The sequence below is a fragment of the Danio rerio genome, chromosome 16, assembly GCF_049306965.1.
Source record: "Danio rerio strain Tuebingen ecotype United States chromosome 16, GRCz12tu, whole genome shotgun sequence".
NCBI lineage: Eukaryota > Metazoa > Chordata > Actinopteri > Cypriniformes > Danionidae > Danio > Danio rerio.
The window spans coordinates 46,820,194-46,842,249 of record NC_133191.1 but is presented as its reverse complement, the minus strand read 5'-3'; positions in this window follow the sequence as shown (position 1 = coordinate 46,842,249).

Below are 22,056 nucleotides of genomic sequence, written 5' to 3'. Positions count from 1 at the left end.
AAGGAAGGGCTCCGGCGAATCTGACGACCGAGACTCCATTACCGGGAGAACTACTGTCTGAGACTGTGGCCCCCTTCTCCGGTTTGTGGCTCAAAATTAATTACCCCCCTAATCAGCATTCATTGTGTTGCATGAGTTCCATGAGCGTGACCTAAAATGCAAAACTTGCGGGTCATCGAGTTCATATGCAATGTCGACGAGACTCCAGCAAGATTATTTGCTGAATCAGAGAAGCAAGACCTTTTATCCTTTTTTCAGATTGAATGTAAAACTGGGACAGCGCCACCAGCCTATCAACAAGCTCTCAATTAGGGCCCTCTGTGTTCGCACCATGGGCATTTGGCATCTCGCTTGAGCAAAAAGTCTGCCACCGACAGAGAACATGGAGTGTTAGGATTTAGATATGGTTTTCACTTAGGGCTGTCATGACAGCTCGTATGAATGTTTTAGGGAAATTTATCATGATGGGAATCTGCAGACTTGCATATATGAATCTTGCATTTTTAATCTGATTTTAGAGAAAACCGTAGAAAACGACCAGATTTAAATGTCAAAAGGAAGCTCTAGATTACTTTTATTAATGGATGAAAGCATTATAGGCCTAAACAAGGGATCATATACACAGATGCAATCAGAATTATGAGCCCCCTGTTTATTTTCTACCCAATTTCTGTTTCCCGGAAAGAATTTCTCAACACATTTCTAATCATAATAGTTTTAATAACTCCTCTTTAATAACTGATTTATTTTATCTTTGCCATGATGACAGTATATAATATTACTAGATATTTTTCAAGACACTTCTATACAGCTTATAGTGGCTTTTAAAGGCTTAACTAGGTTAACTAGGCAGGTTAGGGAAATTAGGCAAGTCATTGTATATCGATGGTTCAAAAAAAAATATATAGCTTAAAGGGGCTAATAATATTGACCCTTAAATGTTTTTATTTTTTTAAATAAAAAAAAAGATTTTATTCTAGCCTAAATAAAACAAGTAAGACTTTCTCCAGAAGAAAAAATATGATCAGACATACTGTGAAAATGACCTTGCTCTGTTAAACATCATTTGGGAAATATTTAAAAAAAGAGGGAAAAATCAAAGGGCGTTTAATAATTCTGCAACTGTAATTTCTTATGGATCTGATACTCTAAGTCTGTTATTAGGGTTGCACAATACTGGAAGAATCATGATATTTAGTTTTAATGCAATATATGTTTAACCAGATTCATTTAGAAAGAATTCTTTGCGTTGGGTTTATTGGATGATTCTGTAGGAGATTGAATCATTTGCATAAAAAAATACAATGTACATTTCAAACATTGATAATTACATCAGGGCAAATATGAAATAGACAGTGCTTTACACTTCTCAAAGTATTCAGGTACAGAAATTGAATACATGTAAAATAACACTATAGTCTTCATCATATTAAGAAATCTATCAAATGAATCTTTATTAAAGTTAAATTACAAATTAAAGTTAAAAGTACAAATTATTCAGTTTATTGTGCCTTAATTCTTTAAAGGGCACCTTATGACGAACGTTGTCTTTTGTAAGCTGTTTGGACGGAACTGTGTGTAGGTATAATGTGTCTACGGTCATATTGAGGTGATATAAACACAAAAAGTATCTTTTTTGAAATTTCCTGACACTAATATATAATCCAAATCCCTCCCATTTTGAGGCCAACTGCAACGTGACGTAGGAGTGCTGTTTCCCCGCCCACCCAATTGATTGACAGCCGCATTTTAACATGTGTCTGTAGTAACGTGTATAATCAACAAGACGTGCGCAAAGCAACCGTGATTAAAAGATCTGTTCAGCGCTCTGTGATCATCAATCATCATCAAATTTGATCAAGAATGAGTTTTACAAGTTTCAAAACATTTATAAAAAGTGCATGTTTAACTCTACAACAAATACATCAAATAAGGGTAAGTTCTTACCGTAGTATTTCGCACAAAGATTCCTTGAGATCTGCTTCCTTCATGTCTGTCATTGTTTATCTGATGCAGCCGAGGCAGATATTGAGGCACACTCTGACAGGCATGTGGGAACGGTGGGCGGAGAGAACTAGCATTAAAGGCACAGGCAACTAAAACAGCTACAAAGTGTTCAGAGCAGAACATTACAATGATCTGAAAGGTGTAATAAAGAAACAGATGGATGTTTTGAGCTGAAACTTTACAGACACATTCTGGAGACACAAAAGACTTATACATTTTTACACCATTATGGTTACAACTTCTCCACTATAATCCCAACTCAACAGATCCTGCGAAGTGACTATTGCGAATGCACACATTCGATATCAATGCTAAATCTATATATTGTGCAGCCCTAGCTGTTATACACACAAGGGCGACATCAAACAAAATATTGGTGACAGAATCTGATCATTGTCATCATCTCATGAAGGCTGAGTCCAAGTTCAAAAATTGCACTTAAAAAATGTTTACATAACTGAACATTCAGCCATAGCAATTTCTTTCAATGAGAACCCCAATGGCGTAGTTCCTTATTTATCAGGATTCACCACAGTAGAATAACCCACCAACTATTCTAGCATATGTTTTACGCAGCGGATGCCCACCAGCCACAACGTAGTACACCCATACACACTTACTTTTACATTATGGTTGACCTAATTTATTCTACTCGCTATAAATGTCATTGGACTAGGAGTGGAAAATAGAGCACCTGGAGGAAACTCACACGAACAGAACATGCAAACTCCACACAGAAAAGCTAACTGGCCCTGCTGGGACTCGAACCAGCAACCTTCTTACTGTGAGGCGACAGCACCAACCACTGCGCCACCGTGGTACCCTGGAACAACTTGTGGTAGGACAAAAAGTAAGTAGATATTTGGGTAAACTAATCTTTTGACTACTTTTAAGTATTTAAGTTGAAGTTTAAGATGCTATCTTGTTAGTTGTTGCTCACTCACAGACTAATTTCTGAACAATTTGCTTCTTTCGCTTGAGTTAAAAATATTGGTTGGATATCGTACCCTTTTCAAGAGTTTCCACTTAGCTAAAGATTGATTATGAAGCGTGTTTAGCATGCTGTCCCAACAGAGAGCTCTGAGCTCATAAAATCCTCGAGTACGGGGCTCTCTCCCTTTTGCAGGGTTAGAGGAGAGTTTGAACTTTGGCCAGTTGGTAGGGTTAGAGAATTCTGCTTATTTATGGCTAATAAAAAACTAGGAATTGTTATGGAGAGATATAATGTTGATTAAGAGCTCATCTATAAATTCGGTCTATATTCGGTCATCTATAAATATCTATCTATATATGCCAATTTGGTTTGATCGATTTAGCTATGTTGCATGTTTTTGGACTGTGAGAAGAAACCCACGCGAGTTCGGGGAGAAGATGTAAACTCTGCACAGAAATATTGACTGGCCTGTTAGAGACTTGAACCAGTGACATTCTTGCTGTGAGGCAACAGTTCTAACCACTGGGTCACAGTGTCGCCCTATCAAGGAAAAGGGAGGAGGAATAGGGGTGGAAGGGGGATTCTTCAAGATTATGACAACTGAGGTAAGAAGCTGTGGTCAATCATGAGCTTGTGATCTTCTTGAAATTATAAATAAACTTCACATAGTTTTACAAATAATTCTGATTTTCAATTCACCAGATGCTGATAAGCTTCTGATGGTCTTTTTTTTTGTTTATGACTCAGTTTAGTTCCCCAACTCACCGCCTGAGTCATGTTATGTGAACAAATCAAGCTCCTCCTAGAAAAATGAAGAGTAGGAACATAACACCTTCAGAGCGAAAGAAGATTCTGGGTCTTTGTAATGTGTTCCTGGAGAGGTTCCTACACCCTGAAGTTCTTCACTGGATGCGTGAGAAGCACAGGTGTGACCTCCAGCCTGCCTGCTGAAAGAAAATTAGATCCAATGCCACGTTTCCCAGTGGGAGACTGAGCCCGTGCCAGAGTGTTTATGTGTAAAGGTGAGTGTGATCCCTTTTTTTTTTTTTTAGCTCAGCCCGTTAGTTCCCCATGATTCTTATGGCCTCATTTTTCTTGAAATACCCTGTTGCTATTGGTTTCATGTTGGTGTAAGTGTGTTTTTGGTCATTTCTAAAGACTCATGCATGTTGGAAAACAAAGTGATGGACTGACTTTAATTATTCCAGACATCTGGAACACTAAAGGTCAAACTTTTTCTTTACCAAAATGCATTGTATTCTCATCCAGATAACAGACTGTTCTTTGACAACATTTCTAAAGTCAGCCACTATAAATATTGTTGGGACAGAGAGTCGAGAACCAGCTGTTGGCATGTCTGGAAACCACAAAAACCAGTAGGCTTTGAATATTTATTACAATTACTCTGCGTTCCTTTCACGTGGGTTTCTTGTGGATGTGACAGGTTGTTGACTGGTGAGCTCCGGTGTGAGTGTTGCTGGAACTCATTAAAAATGGAAGTTGTGAAAGTAGGCCAGCAATTCACTGATGTGAAGGGAATGGGAAAACAGTAAGGGAAGCAGTTCCCAGTTCACCATCGCCAATTCCATGTCGGTGCTTTCTCTCAGTACATTGTCTGCATGAAGAGGTTTGTGTCTCCATTTTTCCTAATTACAACTAATCTAGGAAGACGGCATCTTAAGCAAGTCCATGTCTCTTACACAAAGATTTTGTGAGAGATATATAGAATAATACTTTACCGTGTGTTTTGAGACAACATGAGTAACTATGCTACTAAATTATTTATCACTGCTTCAAGTTATCCAAATATTGAAGCCAGTTTCTTCTGTTTTTGAACTTGAAATCTTAAGTTTGGTATATATGTGTGTGCGTATATATATATATATATATATATATATATATATATATATATATATATATATATATATATATATATATATATATATGTATATATGTATATATGTATATATATATATATATATATATATATATATATATATATATATATATATATATATATATATGGGGTGTGACGAGACGCTTACTCCACGAGATGAAATGAGACACGAGATTGGGTTCATGAGAACAAGACAAGTCAAGATTATTACACTCTTTTTAAAAAATAGTATTTTATTCAACAAAAAAAAATCAACATAAATTCAATTCTATGAAGGGCACGCAAACACTGCAGCATATTTTGCTAATAGCTGTGTAAATATATTTTTATTCAACTGAAAAAAAAATCACAAACTGCAAAACAATTTAAGTGCTTTAAAAAAAAAGTAATGAATGGCATTAACGTGTGTATCGTGATGACGGCGGGTGTCTCGAGTCTTCAGGAGTTCAGTGTGTGTGTCCCTATGGTCCTTTACTTACTAAGTAGGTGCAGAGGAATAGTGTCAAACAGCCGTGTGTGTATGGCTTATCCTGTTGCAAAATGCGGCTAAACATCCTACACGACAGTAAAAGTGTGATTACTGTATTTACATGTCTGTACACTTCAATAATGCGACTAAAATAGGAATACTCCACATGTCTTAATTTCATTTGTGTTTCTGATTATTATGACTTTCATCATATCTGAAGTGCTATTTCATCGCATGGATATGAACCATAATGTGTGTGGCTGCAGTTGTATGTTCGACGCGGTAGCTGCTGAAAAAAGAAAAAAAAAGAAAAAAAGTGGTTACATCACACCCGTTTAAGTGACACTTGCAACTCGAGCCGGGTTGCCAGGTATGTGCCAAGCACTTGATGTGCAGTTCAAATCCAACCTTGCCTCCAATCTTCAATGCTAATTTCACCCTCACGCTCCATCATAACATCACAACCCACGAGACAACTTTTCACCTCGACGAGAAATCTTGCCACGATTTTAAGGTGCAGTTTCCACACAATGCATGTTAGCATTTTAAATGAGGATCATTTATATGCATTATATGAAGATCAAAGTAGTGGAATTGAAAAGAAAACTGGGTCTTAAGGTGCATTTTTAAATTTTAACTCGAAAACAATTTAACCTTTAGTTTGAAATAGTGGGCCAGAAACAAGGCACTGTGAAAAAGATGCAAACTGAAAACCCAATGAATCGAAAATAAAAGATTTGAGTATGATTTGAGCATGTAAAAAAAAAATAATAATTTGTGAATGGCCTGTAACAGCTGCTATGTCCTCACTAAAATATCCAGAGAGAACATCTATGCGTTGAGTTTTATGCAAGAAACATTCCAGCAGATTCTGTGTGATTAAGACATGGCAGGAAAGCAGTGGATTAGAACGAAAGTACACTTAATGCCCTGTCCCTGATGGAGGGTCTCATAGATTTGTCCCAGTAAAAAGAAATATGAATAAACCAGAGTATGACGTGTGTGCTTTTCTGTGGACTTGTCTTAATCATGCTGTTCTGGGGTGCGTTTCGAAAACCATAGTTTGCTAACTAAGTTGTCAAGTTTTGTCATTACAAACATTCTTCATTGATTTGGATATATATAGGCTGTATATTTATATATATTTATAAATGAGAATAGAATACATGTCAGATTTTTGTTAGTGATTTTAAGTTTTGGAATAGAATATGGAATATTTTCATTAATAATTGCAAAGTAGGTTCATTATGAAAACGTAGCCCTATATACACTTCTAGAGATCACAAATTATTTAGCCAGAAGTTCATTCGTCTGTAAACTGAATGCTATGGGGCGGTCATGACGTTGGTTCTTTTTGCGGTTACCAGCTGACCGCTTACCTCCGTATGGATGGCTTTCCTGCTGTTACCAGTTTGTCCAGTAGCTTGCCATGTATGTTGGGCGACGTGAGATGCAGAGAGAAGCTGTCCACAACGACGGGGTTTGAGTTCGGAGTAGTACGTTTCCAGAAAGCAGGTAAAACAAAAAATTAAATAAACAAGTAATTAACAGGGTGAGAATGTAGTCAAATCTGAAAACATAGTAAAAATACGATGTGGGCTTTTCTTTTTCTGGGGTGCTTTTGAAAATTGTCGATTGGGTTTAGGAAAGTGGACGAGTGGGTCAATCAGTGCTTTTGAAAACACTATTGGTTGGGTTTACGGAAGGAGGAGGGTGGGTCAGTCGATAGCAGCCTCTGATGGATTTACGCCAGAACAACAGGCATGAAATGCAATTGCGAGAGAAATTTGAGATCTGAAAAAGCATACACAGCGGCCTCTGGTGAATTCAGGAAAACTAAAACTGTAAAAAAAAAAAAAAGCATAGCTCCTGGGAAGTATTTCACGCTCGCCAGAAATGTATATAGTAGTATGTGTTTAGAATGATCCTCGGTTGAATAATTGTAAGGGAAATATAGGCCTATAGTTTTTTGTGCCATTTACATATATTTCAAATAATATGGAAAACGCACACATGTTTTTACCAAAGCTAATATTGGATTTTTTTTTAACAATGCGTGTGCATGTAGAACAATTTAATTTGCACACATAAAAAGTTTTAGGGATTTTCTCTAAAGAAGTTGTTGTTCCACCCCATTTGTCATTACGGATGTTTTACATTACTAACGTGGCTCAAACAATGGATCTTCAATAGAGAAACACTCATCACTACATAATTCATTTCCTAAACCACACGTGTCAAACACACAACTCTGCACAGTTTAGTTCTAACCCTAATTAAACACATCTGATCAAAGTAATTCCTTCAGTTCTGTTTGAAACCTTCAGGTAAGTGTGTTGAAGCAGGGTTGGAACTAAACTGTGCAGAGCTGCGGCTCTCTCGGAACTGGATTTGACACCTGTGTCCTAATAGATGCATCATATTATGGTAGTTCAGCCGCAAGTTAAGTCGTTATTTGAGAAACGCACCCCTGACTAATACAATTTTATAATTAATCTCAATAGCTCAACACTGAACACTGGAAAACATGTGTAAAGCTGCTATTTTAATTTACACTTGCTTCCTAATGGAGTAAAGTATTGAGGATGTACAGGTTATGGTAAGTAGGCATGGGCCGGTATTGGATTCTGACGATATGATAAACTTGGATAAAAATATCACGGTATTGTGATTAATGCTCTAAAATATATTGTTTTTAAATGTCTGGGTAAAAAACAACAACTTTTTCCCCCTTTAAACACATTATATTTTATTTTGAGATAAACAAGTCAGGGGCGAAGCAGTGGCGCAGTAGGTAGTGTTGTCGCCTCACAGCAAGAAGGACGCTGGTTCGAGCCTCGGCTCAGTTGGCGTTTCTGTGTGGAGTTTGCATGTTCTCCCTGCTTTTACGTGGGTTTCCTCCGGGTTCTCCGGTTTCCCCCACAGTCCAAAGACATGTGGTACAGGTGAATTGGGTAGGCAAAATTGTCTGTAGTGTATGAGTGTGTGTGTGTGTGTGTGTGTGTGTGTGTGAATGTGTGTGTGGATACTTCCCAGAGATGGTTTGCGGCTGGAAGGGCATCCGCTGTGTAAAAACTTGCTGGATGAGTTGGCGGTTCATTCCGCTGTGGCGAGCCCAGATTAATAAAGGGACTAAGCCGACAAGAAAATGAATGACTGACTGAATGAATAAACAAGTCAGGCTAAATAATTCAAATAGATCATTGACAAAGATTTATTTACAATTTAAAACAGCATCTTTGGATATATTTTCTGGATATATTTTCCGAGATACTGTTGTCCTAAAAAATCAAAATCAAAAATGCAAATAAAATTTTTACAAATGCCTTAGGAATGGTATAGCAGAAATAGATCCCGGTTTTCAAAAATTGACTCTTCCAAACCATGGTATACCTTGAATACGGTTATCGTCCCATGCCTAATGGGAAGTGGCAAAAAAAAAACTGGACGCTATTTCCAGAGCAGACCAAAACATTAATGAACACATGTGAAGTGAACCTATTCAACCAAACTCGCTTTCTGATCATTATAGCCTTCATATTGCAGGCCTGAATGCCCTTCAGCCGAACAAAAAGTGACAAACATGCTTTTATGCTTTTGATTGCCTTTGTTTCCCATTATCAGAACTCGTCATTAGCAGCTTTAGTGCGTTACATAACAACAGACTTCATTGTTCTCCTAGTTGTTTTGTGACTTGGTGAGAGTTAATATAGACGTCTATTTAGCTGCGTGGGCCACTGCTGGCAACTGGACTGCACCACACAGGATGGAAAGATCAGTTTAATTCGTATCGTGGTATTTGTATATGGAGAAACCCCTGTGTATTTTTGGTTTAATGTACATACAGTCTGCGCTGCTTGGATTTTGGAGCAATTAAACCTCATTTTGCTTTTCCCGTATTTCTGCTCAGCATTCTGCCAACTCGAACGCAGCGTTGTTGAAAATGGGCTGCAATATTAATTCGGTTCAATATTGAGATTCCACTCTTCAGTGTTCTGCCAAGTGTCTATTCAGTAAATGGTCTGTGTACCATGTGCTACGATTAGCAAGCGCTGTGTACCATGTCCTATTTCTACTCTAGTGTCTTTATTTGTTCTAAAGTCTGCGGGTGGAGGGTCACAAATGTGTCTTTCTGTTTCTGTCTCCTCTCATATTTGAAATGCGTTCAGGTTGTCACCTCTCCTGCCAGCATCTTTGGTTTGATGCCACAGCTAAAGCTCCCTTGGCCTGCATGTATCAGCACAGTCCTATTGCCTTTGAGTCTGACATCTGGATCCGACAGGTTTCTGATTGGCTGTTGTGATTCATACGAACCATATGTTGTCCTTGCTGGTCTGTCATCTTTAGTTCTCTTGAAACCATTTCCCAGAAGGAATTTGTTTCTTGACTGAAGTATTATACCTTCAAAAAGTAGCCAATTTTTGTCATGTTTGTTACTTATACACTCACCGGCCACTTTATTAGGGACACCTGTCTGACTGCTCGTTAATGCAAGTTTCTAATCAGCCAATCACATGGCAGCACCTCAGTGCATTTAGGCATGTAGACATGGTCAAGACGATCTGCTGCAGTTCAAACTGAGCATAGTTGTTGGTGCCAGACAGGCTGGTCTGAGTATTTTAGAAACTGCTGATCTACTGGGACTTTCACGCACATATAACTCTAGGGTTTACAGACAATGGTCCAAAAAAGAGAAAATGTTCTGGGGGCACAAATGCCTTGTTGATGCCAGAGGTCAGAGGATGGTCAGACTTGTTCAAGCTGACAGAAAGGCAACAGTAACTCAGAATTCAGGGTCAGAATTTGGCGTCAACAACATGAAAGCATAAATCCATCCTGCCTTGTATCAATGTTTCAGGCTGGTGGTGGTGGTGTAATGGTGTGGCGGATATTTTCTTGGCACACTTTAGGCCCATTAGTACCAATTGAGCATTGTGTCAACACTACAGCCTACCTGAGTATTGTTGCTGAACGTGTCCATCCCTTTATGACCACAGTGTGCTCATCTTCTGATAGCTACTTGCAGCAGGATAACACGCCATGTCACAAATGGCGAATCATCTCAGACTTGAACATGACAATGAGTTCACTGTACTCAAATGTTCTCCACAGTCAGCACATCTCAATCCAATAGAGCACCTTTAGGATGTGGTGGAACGTGAGATTCGCATTATGGATGTGCAGTTCACAAATCTGCAGCAACTGCGTGATGCTATCATGTCAATATGGACCAAAATCTCTGAGGAATATTTCCAGTAACTTGTTGAAAATGTGCTACGTATGATTAAGGCAGTCCTGAAGGCAAAAGAGTACAAGTTAGGTGTACCTAATAAAGTGGCCGGTGAGTCTACACCTAAAGTTGACACTTTATTCAAACAGATTGAGCCCAAGTCAAATTAGATTTTCGGGTTGGACTGTATTTGCATGTCATTTTGCAGTCAACGAAGAGTGAATACATTTGTTCAGTGTAGTTAATATCAGATAAATCTACATTGGTTGCCATGGTAATGAGTAAAATGTCAGCATGACTCCAAGAAGCTTTTTTTTTCGACGTCGGTATGAAAATGTGAAGCTCTTTACAAGTCTGTATTACATTGTGATGCTCACATAGACAACAGAATTCTCAGTAACGTAATAGCACTTTTACACACTAATGCATGTTCTTGGTTGTACAAAGTTCACAGTTTTACTGTTGAAGACATGCTGTAGTAAACTTTGTATAGTTTTATAAACCAAAAAGGTGCATGTATAGGTAGTAATTTCAAAATGATTAGTCAGAATAAAACAGTAGGGCTGGTCTTGGGTATTAATTATTAATATTAGCATGTTAGGGAATGCACTGTGATCAATGTGTCTGGCATTATGTCTATATTACGTTATTAGGTACACGTTCAACTGCTTGTTAACACTAATATCTAATCAGCCATTCACATGATAGCAACTCAATGTTTATAGGCATGTAGACGTGGTCTAGATATTCTGTTAAAATTCAAACCGAGAGAGGGAAATAAAGGTGATTTAAGTTACTTTGAAGGTGGTTTGGTTGTTGGTGTCTGATTTATTGTGTTTCTGAATTAGTGTCATCATCTACACACAAACAACTATCTCTAAGATTTACCTTGAGATATGCTTTATTGATCAGAAATCAGAATCAAAATAAAATGGCCAGACTTTGAACACATAACGTATTTAACCCTGAGGCAGGTGAGCTACAGCAGCAGAAGACCACAATGGGAAGCTAAGAACAGGACCTTCTGTACTTTTTTCCAGTTTTCTTTAAAAATTCTAACAAGCATTTGCTACACTTTTTCTGTACTTTCTATTATACTTATGATGCTTCTTTCTGCTCTTTCTAAATTCATTAGCTGTTAACAAGATATTACTACAAGTTCCACTATCTCAGGCTCATGACCCTGAGAGCACAGTCCTGATGGGTGTTTTCCCATAATAAAAAGAGTCTCATTTTCATTCTGCTTATAAAAACTTGCTCTTTCCTACTCAAACTATTATTTCTTACTGAAAAGCAAACTTTTAAAAACAGAGGTGTGACTACCCACAAACTCTGTCTGATTGGTCTTCTGGACGGTTGAAAATTGTTTCCTAATTCACCAAGTCCCAATCATAGGACCATTACACTAGCGAGAGACTGTGCGCTGGTATGAATTCTGGCCAAAAAATAAGCATACTCTATGGTCACGAATCATATGTTTTAGGCTGTAGTGTGGACAAAGATAATTTTTCTAGTACACAACAAAAAGCCGGGATGAGGAACATTTTCATTTGCAAATACTGTTTTAAAACAAAAACACACTAGTGAAAATTGCACCTAAGTACAATTTGCAACATGGACTCATTCTAAAAACGTCTCTTATGTGTTTTTCTGGAGATTGCGAATTAAGTAGTCAGAGTTATGTACGGCTGCATTTCATCTTTAAAACAAACTCTATGGGGCAAAATCACACCGTTCCTTTTTGCGGTTACCAGTTGACCGCTTACCCTACATATGGACGGCTTTCCCGCTATTACCAGTTTGTCCAGTAGCTCGCCATGTATGTTGGCGGACTTGAGACGCAGAGAGGAGTTGACCACAATGGTTTAAGTCCGGCGAGGAAAGGTTTCAGAAAGTGGGTAAAACAAAAACAGAAGCAAAAAATATATATTTTTTTCAGTTGGGTTTGGGGAAGTGTGTGGGCGGGTCAATCTGTGAAAGGAGTAGGGTGGGTCGATCAGTTGGTCAGTCAGTTGACAGCAGCCTCTGGATGATTTATGCGAGAACAGCAGGCATGATTGGTATTCGCGAAAGAAGTTTGAAATCTCAAAAAGCGTACACAGCGGCCTCTGGTGGATTCACGAAAACCAAAAAAATCTGCAAAAAAACAAAAACAAAACATACCTGCTGGGAGGTATTTGTCGCTTTCCAGAATTGTATACAGCAGTACGTTTTCAGAATAAAGCTGCGGTCACATTTGTGTTTGTGTGTGCGAAATTCTGTCGTGCGGAGCTGATGATTAGATGACAAGATGATTAGACATTTAAAATTTACATTTCTGTCCAGAGAGGTCATGTTTTGATCCTAGATTGGTCTCACACAGTCAAGTGATGCGACGTTGCAGGTCAGAGTTCACCAAGCTTGAACTCTGCACTGCAGCAACCTGCAAAACTGAACGCATGACCCTGCGTTTCCGGTCTGACGCATTCGCGTGCGTATGAATGGATGTCTATGAGGAGAAAAGTCAAGTGTGACCGCAGCTTGAGCCTGGGTTGACAATTTGCATGGCCTTAGAAAAACTGGCCAATAGAATATTTTGCTCCATCCTGCATGGCATTAGCAGTTCAGGCAGGTACTGGTGGTGGAATATTTGTGTAATATGACCCAAAATCTCAAAGGAATATTTAATGAATTACAAAATTATTAATATTATTCACTAAAGAACACTTTAAATTAGTTAAACTGCCATAAAGTGTTAAAGTAAAGAAATTAAGGCCCTACTTAATTTTAAGTTGCTTTAACTACTAGAAGCGTCAAAAATAAGTACAATGTACTTATTGTGTTCAAATTGTGCACAATCCTTATGGCACTATTTAGGTGGGATTAAAACAGGTTTGGTGATATGGTTTAAGGGTGGGTTAAGATGTAAGGAATGATGCAACACTGTAATTTTAAATGTGATTACAGAAATTAATTACAGATGTATTTACATGCAGATAATAAAAATAAATAAAAACACATGTACATACAAAGTTCAATATACCAAATTAGTATTTTAAATGTAAATACACAGTATTTAGGGCCAGTTAATATATAGTGTGACCTAAATTGACAGAAAGACATAAAAGAAATTGAAATTAATCCTGTCCTTTTGTTGATCTTTATACACATGTATGTAAATGTCTGATGTGTCCATTGAAAACAACAGCAGCACCCTATTGTTGATATTGTGCCATTTTTCCACTCAGCGTATTGGTAGATAAATGGAGCAAAGCGTTATCATTGATCACCATGCTAATCCACACTGCTGTGATTCATACACATCAATAGATCCATGGAACTAGCAGCGATCATGTTCCTGTAATCTGTTAATATGGCATTAATGTGTCACCACTCGTCCGAGTCAACACGAGAGTGTAAGAGATAAAAACATGGCATGTCCGCTGTATGGCAATGGTGCACAGCTGAGAGAGAGAGACTTTCAGGGAGCACAGACGGGGGGATGGGCCACTGCTAATGGTAGGGAGGGGGGCTGCACAAACAGTTTAGTTCTGCTCTGGTTGGCAGCACATAAGCCTGTATGATCCAAGCTCCAGCCTGTCCAGAGCCAGGAATAGCAGCAGTGCACTAATGGCACTTGAATAAAGGGAAATGAAAGTGCTGAAGTAGGTGTGTAGGAGGAAAAGGAGGAGGGGCTTAACTCTGGCCACATGAGCAGAGGAACTGAATTATCATATGTTTTGCATATATATTGCAATTTAGTAGTGTGAGTTCATGTGAGTGTGCAAATCAGAATGAAGATACAGTGTTCCCTTTAGTATATTTTCCTGCTGTGGCGGCAGGCCTTTTTTACACAGATCTACCAACTACCTGTGGCGTTATGTCAATGACAAATGTCGTGAGCGCAGTATTACAATTCGAGATCGCATTTATGTAAGAGCATGCGAATCCCTTTGCTTGCACGTTGATTTCCTCTGTATGTGCACAAAACTTCTTGCACACCCCCTCAAATATATGCTGCTCAAGCGCAGATCTTCTTGTGCGCTCTCAAATTAACACTGCTAAAGTGCGATTTAGTGCATTTATGTAACACCTATGTCTCCAACATTTATTAGATTTGCTAGGAATATTCATGAATGTCTCCAATAGACCTACAGGGTGGTATTAATGTGTCCTGAATTAAAGTTAAATGGCTATACGTCGTGTTTGCTGGCCTCACGCATCACGCACCTGTCTGTCAGCCAGTCTATCAGCAAGTAACCTTAAAGGGATAAACAAATAACGTACAGCACTGCTACGGTTACAGAAAAGTTTGCGCTGTTATAATTCACTCACCTTTAATATATTTTGGTGCAATTGTCACCCGCTAATAATTAAAAAATACACGACTGAATGTTTTTATTGAAAAGCTGTAATGTAGCCGTGGCGGGAATGAATGTCACGAAAACCATGGGATATCAGGAGTAAGTCTGGGCGATATGGCATGAATGCAGTCTCGATAATTATTTTCCATATTGAACGATACAAAAGTTGTTAATGCCTTGAGATTTAAAGGACCACCCCAACAATGACTAAAGCCACAAAAATTGGAGGGTCCATTAAATAGAATAAAATTTTCGGCTGAAAAATATTCGGTGGCTGAAAATTTGGTACATTTTTAATATCATCAAATTTTTTGATTCTCATTGTTGCACATTTCTGCTGTGTGATTGGCTCTTAGATCATTCATTCATTCATTTTCTTTTTGGCTCAGTCCATTTATTAATCTGGGGTCGCCACAGCGGAATGCCAACTTATCCAGCATGTGTTTTACGCAGCGGATGCACTTCCAGCTGCAATCCATCACTAGGAAACATCCATACACACTCATTCACACTCATACATGGACAATTTAGCCTATACCCAATTCACCTGTACCACGTCCTTGGAATTGGGGGTGAAACTGGAGCACCGGGAGGAAATCTATGCAAACCTGGGCAGAACATGTAAACTCCACAAAGATGTGCCAACTGACCCAGCCGAGGCTTGAACCAGCAACCTTCTTAATGTGAGACGACAGTACAACCTACTGTGCCACCTCAGCGAGCTGTCTGACAAAAAAAAGTGCACTTCTGGATCAAATCAGCAGGATGCCCTTCTGGATCTTTCACATACTTTGAAGACACTACTGATTACGTTTATGTTACATGGACATTAGTAATCTAGTTATTTGCCTTAATCTGAATAAGACAATAATAAAATCAAGGTGTTTACGTGAAGTGCTTAACGAATGTTGCGTCACCAGGCTATCTACGTTTCCTGCAGAGCTTCATGTAATTTTGGCTGTTTCATCTTTAATTTTTCGACTTTAACTCAGTTCGGCAGTTTCACTTTCACCCATGAACATTTCATTCATGGCCCCTATGACAAACTGGGGTATTGGACGCGAGTATGGTAAGGACTGGTGGAAGAGTGTTGTTTCAATTGAATTTAATACCACAAACGTAATGGAAAGAAAAAAACTTCCGCATTTTACGATGTGAGTGTCTGCGGTCCTTTACTGACAGCCGTGTGTTGTGATCTTGTCACAAAATACGGCGAAAAAGTTCTACATGACGGTGTTTACTTTAATAATGCCACTAGTATATGCATACTCCACATCTTAATATACTTTCTGTTTAGTCCAATTATGACTTGAGGGGGCGTGTGTCCTAAAAGATTGAAAACCCCTGATCTACATGGTTTCCAGAGGCTGTGGCTGCTAAGGTGATAAGAGTAGCAAAACACCCATTAATATTTTGGTTTTGCCAAAACAAGGCTGTTTTTGTCTTGGATAAAAGAAGTGAAACCAAACAAGATGGAGTTATTTTCAGTTTATCTATTCAGTATTTTAGATCTTTCGTTCGTGTACTTGGGACGGCTATGTTTGTTGTTTTTCTCTATATCTCTTGTTCTTTAGGAATTAAACCGATTGGATCTACAGCTATCAAAACAACACTATCATGCTACAGAGATGAGAGGATTATGACAGATATTTAATCCAAATATTGTTTTGTTTACTACCCATGTTGTTATTGTATGGTTCAAGTATTCAGAGTAACTCAAAATCAGGGCTTCATTATACAGAGTTACAATTGGCCCTAAAATGTGGTTTTAAAATATGTAAAGGGTTAAGTGTAGATTAACAAATTCTGCTTGCTATTTTTTTGAGGACATCTGTTTGAGTGCGTAGTTGTTACAGCTTTCAACAAATCCAAGGACAAAGTGAACCACCTGATATATTTGTGCCTTGTTGTGAGGTTGTGCGTTTTCCCAGCGGGGTGTTTTAGCTTTGAAAGAAGAAAAGGGATTGAAGGCATAGAGCCAGCGGTGCTCATCAAGGGGCCTTGTTCTTTACTGCTTTTACACCACGGCCAATCAATAACGAATCATCAATTACAAATAGGCTGTTTGCAGCATTCAGAATGTAGTTATAAATAAACATGTGCACCAATATATTAAAAAATTAACACCATCCCTCAAATGTTTCATTTAGCAGAGAGGAAGGCTTAACAGGACCATCTCACAAGTGCACTGCCCTTAACCTTTCACACAGACGGATTATCAGTATTATTCATTTTTAATAGGCATTCCCATTGTGACTCTATTTTTAAACCTAACCTTATTAATAACAGTCATTTCTCATGAGCGCTGTAAAAGAAGCCTACCTACGTAAGGGATTCATTCATAACCTGATAAACTGTGTGGGAAAACAGGCAGTTTCATGAGCTTACTCGGCTATTATATTCAATACTGCTGTTTTTAAAATGAAAATAGACGTTTTAAATACATTTTAAATAGACTGATACATTTATGAAGTACAAATATTGAACAGACATATTGTTGTTGACTGACAAACTATAATTTATACAGAATACATTTTTTGGCAAGTATTTAATAATTTTAATTTCTTATTTCAGTTGACACGGTAGCTCAGTGGTTAGCACTGTTGCGTCACAGCAAGAAGGGCGCTGGTTTGAGTCCCGGCTGGTCAGTTGGCATTTCTGTGTGGAGTTTGCACGTTCTCTCCATGGGTTTCTTCTGGGTGCTCTGGTTTCCCCCACAGTCCAAAGACATGTGGTATAGGTGAATCAAATGAACTAATTTGTCAGTAGTGTATGAGTGTAAATAAGTGTGTATAGGTGTTTCCCAGTTCTGGGTTGCAGCTGGCATCTGCTGTGTAAAACATATGTTGGATAAAATTCCGCTGTGGTGACCCCTGATGAATAAAGGGACTAAGCCCATAGACTGTAGTATTTGTGATTTCACCCATAGGTTTCTAAAGAGCGCGAATGAAGCTACAAGTAGGCATGGCCAAACGTTGCCATTTTATTCACGGGTCTTCACACTTACCTGGGTTTACAAAAAAGGGCAAAGAGGCAGAGCATTCCAGCTAGCATTTTGCTTAGACAGGCTTTTCTTTGGGAGAAACGCTTAATACTTCATAACCTGCAACTCGTTTGTGTTCTGACCACATGTGCTTGGTTGTACACTATATCAATAAAGGGTTTAGCCTTTTTAAAACACTGTTGTAATACACTAAGCAAATTACTTCCAAATACTTTAAATATTGTCTTTGTCAGTAAATGCAAGGTTATTTATGAAATCCACGCATAACACTGTATGACAACGTTTCAGAATGTTCTATAGCCTGCAGCTAATCAATCTGTCAGATTCTGGAGTGCATTACAGTTCTAACGAAAATTATAAATGATAAATGATCTTAAGTAAAACAAATACATTTATAGAGATGGTATTTAAGTATATAATTTCACTCACCTGGGAAATGGAGGCAACTTGAATGGTTTGTGAGCACATTTAAGTGCACACAGCATGCAACATTGATAATTGTAGGAAATAATTCTAAAAGGCAATTGTCTGTGTAAAGCCACATAAAAACAAAACAAAATATGATGTATATGTCGAGCTCAGCAGCTAATCAGCCGGAATCAGCTGAGGTGACGTGACGGCAACCAGCAACACCTAGCTGTCACTCAAGTGGCCACGCTCTTAATTATGCAGACTTAATAAAACTGTACCTGGATGTAATCTTGTTTTTATCAGCTGAAAAATTGGCCAACTTAGCATTGCAGTCAGTGAACATCTGGAGTTCCAAGACCCAGCCCCCAAAGGCAAGTGGATGAATTGCAGATTGCAGTTTCAGTTACTCTCGTTTTGGCTTCACGAGGGAGAGCTAGATGTTGCCGCTTGACTATACCCAAGAAAAATGAATGAATTTCTTATTTCTCTCTTTCTCTTTATGAAGACTTTTTTTTTCTTCTGCTCCATACAATAAAGTCATGTAAGCTCGAAATGGCAAATTTTTATTTGGAGTGATCTGTTGCTTTAAGCATAACCTTTAGTTTAGAGATCAAAGAGATTATTAAGACATCAAGCAGTGCATCCAAATCTTTGACAAACTGCTTTTCTACTACCATCTATAAGGGAAATATATGTGAATGTATATTTGTATTAATATTAGAGGTTGGAGGCCACAGTACACCAGCTCTTCACTTCCACAGTCCCTTTGAAGCTGAGCCTGTTGGCACTTTACCCAAATCTTGCACTCAGAGAGTAGTGTGGGAACCAGTAGGGGGGAAGAAGGAGGCGTAAAGACTGGGTTAATGAGTCAGTGGCGGGACAATATCAAGTCTTTAGGACTTTTTCACAGGCTGCTTTCAGTTAAGATTTCATTATGAATCATTTTGCATTATGTTTATTTCAATTCAATTCATCTTTATTTGTACAGTGCTTTTACAATGTAGATTGTGTCAAAGCAGCTTCACATAGAAGATTATAGTGAACTGAATCAGTGTAGTTCAGTTTTCAAAGTTTAAATGTTATTTTATATATTTTTATTTTACATAGAAATGTCCTAAACTGGTCTCAAACAAAGGGTACTGAGGCAGATCATGGTATGATTTTACTGATCTGTATTGTCTGAATTAAGCCAACTGATAAGTACTTGATGTCTGTGTTTACATCTAGAAGCAACCAAGGCTTATTCTGATAAAATATCCCTATATATATTTCTGCAGACAGCAAAATACGTCCAAGAAGCTACGATATTTTTGCAGTTTTTGTTTTCTCGTATCTACCATAGGCACACTCAGCGTCAACTCTGAAAACTGGACTGACACAATTAACTATCTTCTATGTTATGCTGCTGTGACACAATCTACATTATAAAAGCACTTTAGAAATAAAGATAAATTTAATTGAATTATTTGGTGTGTTTACATGCAGCTCTTTGTTCCAGACGTGAACCAACGCAAGACGACAACACAATTGGGTTTCATCAAAGCTAGTTGTTTGGTGTCAGCTTGTGCACCATCCTTTAGAGCTTGAGCTAATCTGTTATATGTAATTTCTCCAGTCAGATATTAGATGTTTATAATAACCTGCCACTGCCCAATTGAAAGATTTTTTTAGTGATAAAAAACATTGTTTCCCAGTGATGGGTTGCGGCTGAAAGGGCATCCGCTGCGTAAAACATGTGCTGGATAAGTTGGTGGTTGATTCCACTGTGGAGACTCTAGATTAATAAAGGGACTAAGCCGAAAAAAATGAAAGAATAAAAATACATTGTCATCTAAACCTTGTTGAATAAAACTTATATTATAGGCATTTATCATATATAATTTTAAGATTGAACTTGAAAAGTTGGCTGACAGTTAAGGGTTAATATGTTTGATTCATGATGTAAGTCAAAAAATAATCACACAGTAAATGTTTTTCAGAATGGAAACGTCACTAAAATAAGTTTTGCTGCTGACGTACCTGGGCCGATCCTTTAGTGTACGTCAGTTGTCACGCAGGTGTCTTAAGTGAAGAGTATAGAAGAGTGGCGCGCGTTTTGTGACACGAATTCGCGGCTAAACTGTGTCTAAATTTTTGCTGTGTGGGAAATATGAAAGCTGCCCGACAACAGCGCGTTTTGTGTGTATTTACAGCATATCTCGAGGTAATGCCAACGTTTATTCTTGGCCTACAGACAATTTACCTCAACACTCAACGGAATACAGCGCATTCTTAGAGGTAGGTTAAAACTCCGAGCAAAGGCGGCAAAGTAATTGTTTACCTTTGTTGTATCGCTTCATCTCCTGATGATCATTTGGAGCAGAGAGTGTGCGGTTGTGTTGACAATGTTTATCGATCCGTAGTATAAGAAAACAAGCTGTCATGAAGTCGTTTGATGTAAGACGACCTAGCGCATGCGCACTGCTCATAGTGTAAAAATGTTATAGAGATTATTACATATTTTAATAGGCTACTGTTATGGTTTTTATGGTTGTTAGGTTGATTTTAATAGTTTGTTCAACGTATTTTAATAAAACATATGGTCTAAATCCTAAAAGGAAAAGATATTTATAGCGTAGACCAGCTTTATTGCACTACTAAACTGTTAAATAAAAAATATACAGTTTTGTAAAATAATAATACAATTGTTCAGAAGGGGCTGAGCTTTTCATTAATACAGTACAGTTAGAGGATTATTTTAAAAACCATAATGTGGCTACCACTAAAATAATACAGATTGGGACTCTATTGACAGTTTCTCAATATTAAATGGATGGGGAAACCCCAATTTTCTTTGCATTTAGTTTATTCTATATTAGTATTACAAAAGCTCATTATATTTATGCCACACGCAATGACTGTTTAGCAGTGGTGTGAAGTAACAAAAATTACAAATACTCAAATAACTGTAATTAAGCAGTTTTTCTTAGAAATTGTAATTTACTTAGTAGTTTTTAAAATGTGTGCATTTACGTTCCCTTGAGTTCATTTTTAGTGCAGTATTGGTACTTTTACTACACTACTTTCATTCAACCTGCAGTCACTACTTATTAGAAAAATCAGTCCTGTGATTCCTGTCAAATCAAATCACACATAGAAAGTAAATCGCCTCATAATGAACAGCCTCAAGACACGGGTGATTTATAATTGCTGCAAACTGTTTGGAAGCATAAAAAGTGTCCAAGAAGATGTCCAAAATCTTTACACACACTGACCCTGAGACTGTTGAGTTGACTGTTGACCCTGAGACCCTGAGACTGCATGTCCCTGATGAGAAGATCTAGATGTTTACTGTATGATGACCGAAATAGTCTTAAACGCCCAACATGCACAACACGTCAGCATTATGCCAGATTAACATTGTACCCCTTAGTCATGGGGAAGTAGCATTTTGTTTGGAAATGAAAATCGGGTTCACATCAGAACTCAATGTCAGGCCTACGTCAATGTCCAACGTCCAACCTAAAATCAACCAAATTTCAACATCTAATGATGTTACAGCTTGGCGTTGTGTGGATGTTACCACTAGGACGTTATGTTGAATTTTGGTTGCCTTACCTGACGAATAAATGTCAGTATTTGACGTCAATGAGTCATTGGTTTAAGATATTGGCTCGACGTTGAATGTAGGTCACTTTCTAACACAACCTCAAAACAACCAAATATCAACGTCGTTTGACGTTGTTATTGGACATCAAAGTAACTCTGTCCTTAGATGCTGG